This window comes from Hoplias malabaricus, chromosome 13 (assembly GCF_029633855.1).
Source record: "Hoplias malabaricus isolate fHopMal1 chromosome 13, fHopMal1.hap1, whole genome shotgun sequence".
In the NCBI taxonomy this organism is placed as follows: domain Eukaryota; kingdom Metazoa; phylum Chordata; class Actinopteri; order Characiformes; family Erythrinidae; genus Hoplias; species Hoplias malabaricus.
The window spans coordinates 13,975,837-13,978,207 of record NC_089812.1 but is presented as its reverse complement, the minus strand read 5'-3'; the positions used below and the strand labels follow the sequence as shown (position 1 = coordinate 13,978,207).

Sequence of the window (2,371 nt, the reverse complement as noted above, 5' to 3'; positions counted from 1 at the left end):
ACCACACTGAGAGAAACAAATAAGCCACTTTGCCATTCACACCACACTACAGGTTTTATTTTTCTCACAATACTACTAAGGAATTAGTAGAAATATAACGTGATTCATTATATGTTATTAATTATAAGTAATCACAGAATATTTTTTTGTGATTAACACAATGTTCTGGTCATTAATTTATTTTGTGTTTAAATATAACCTTTTAAACTGCAGTTCTAAGAATGGAAGTATGATTAATTAGTTAATATTATTTGTAATTAATTGATAGCTCTAATAACATTTTTAGACTTTGTTATAATCTGTGTTGCATGGTGTACAACACCTGGTACATTCTTTTAAACATGTCGTTGTGTATTTATACTGTGAGAAAAAATATATTTGTTTATATGAATGTGTTTTATTGCCAAATAAAACCTGTTTGTTTAGTTTGCTCAATAACAATTACAGTGTAAATGAAGTGAAACTACTGCTGTGTTGAGTTGATTATAGTGTGCATGCTATTAAATAAATTCCTCTTAGTGTGATTCTGTAAGATTCTCTTTTTATCTACACCCTCTGTGAATATGATTATAGATTTGTTTTCACCGTGGCACAAAATCTCTGTGAGACACAGTGTTGTTTTTTTTTAAGTAAAAATTCTGAAAAAATAAATTCCACTCATCATTTAGAGTTAAAACAGCTTTTGAAATATTTTATGCAACGTCCATAACCAGTTGAAAGAGAACTTTAAAGTTGACAGTGTGTTTATAAGTTTAGTACATGTCATTAAAATAAGAGCTCAGTTGGTTGCCACCACCACCACCAAACAACTGATGTTATAATTTTGCTGTGAGAGTTTGATGGTGTTCACCCATGCGAACATTACTGAGGTGAGGAATCTCAGGCGTGCAGAATAATGCTTAAATCACTTAATTTCAAATGCTTTCAGATTTACATCTTTCTAGCCGATGCTTATTCATGGTGATCATAGACGCATGTGCAACTTCTCCAGAGAACTTCATAGAAAAGCATACGATGAAGCTCACACAAGTTAATGCACACCCAATTAAACGCCTGTGTCCACAGTGTGTGCAGCTTTAAGTACCTAATGGTGAGGGGTGTCTACAAATGCTGGAACATACTGTAAATTCATTTAGAAACTGTTTCTATACACAGTCTTATATATATTTCTTTATTGTGCAGAAGCAGAATGAACTATAAACCAATGTGTAAGGTATAAATGGAAAGAGTAACATAAACCCAAACTGCATTTAAAATAAAATGGTGTTCAGCCCAACCCTACTGATAGTTATCTGGGTTTAACCGACAGTTTGTAAATATCTGTGGATCTGTCTTTAACACTTTATGACAGTGTGAAAATGTGTAGCATGCGATGGACAAAACAAATACATAAAAAACCTAAACATCCTGTGCATATTTTCAGACACCACCAAACAAGGAGATAGTACTTATACAAACTGTGTGTGTTTGCTTCGGTGATTTAAACTAAATTACAAAATTTAACATTTATTTACTGTAAAAATTTAAATAGAGGAAATTAATGAAAGAAAAAATATAATAATATGAATATAATATTCAACACAAAACTTGGCTCATGAAATATATTTTATTGTTTATTATTTAACATAAATAATATAAATATATATATAAATACAATAATATATTTTTATTATAATTACAATTTCCAACATGGAAATAAACAGAAATTTCATGCAAAATTTTTGCAGGAATGTAATGCCATGTTTACCATTAACTTTCCATATTTAGCATTATAAATGAAACATATATTATGTAGGCACCGTTCATTATTAATTATACATAAAAATAGTGATCATGCACAATTAGATCTCAGGTTATTTCAGAACTAAACACATGACTGTAATACAGTATTTAGCATTGAATATCATCTTCTTTACAGAATAGTTACACCAATCAGCCATAACATTAACACCATCTCCATGTGACACGCCCACGCCTCTGTCACTGCAGTGCTGGGGATGGTTCACCACTAAAGTAAAGCCTGCACTGTGGAGGTCCTCTGGGGGTCCTGAGCACTGAAGAACAGGGTGAGGAGGTGTGAATGAAGCCTGGACGGTCAGTGCAGCTGAAACAAAAGAAAATTAATGTAGAAAAGAGGAGGTGGCTTTAAAGTTACGGCTCATTGCTTTATACATATCACATTTTATTTTGTGCTGATCCTGTTTATTATTATTGTTATTATTATTATTATTATTGTTATTATTATTATTATTATTATTATTATAGCAGTAGTATAAGTAGTCGGACTAGACAGGAAACAGATGATAGCGCTTGAATGTGTCAGTTAATTAAAATAAACATAAAACACGAATCAGTCTGTACAATAAACATT

The 2,371-nt window shown here is 31.3% G+C and overlaps 1 long non-coding RNA gene across 1 annotated transcript in view; it reads right to left on the bottom strand.

Annotated features, from left to right (window-relative positions):
- Positions 1–1,742: 1,742 nt before the first annotated feature.
- LOC136664327 (uncharacterized) overlaps positions 1,743–2,371 on the bottom strand; it is a 4,895-nt gene continuing 4,266 nt past the window's right edge. The window contains exon 3 of the long non-coding RNA XR_010795119.1: positions 1,743–2,104. This is a non-coding gene — a long non-coding RNA (uncharacterized lncRNA). The remainder of the gene's footprint in view (positions 2,105–2,371) is intronic.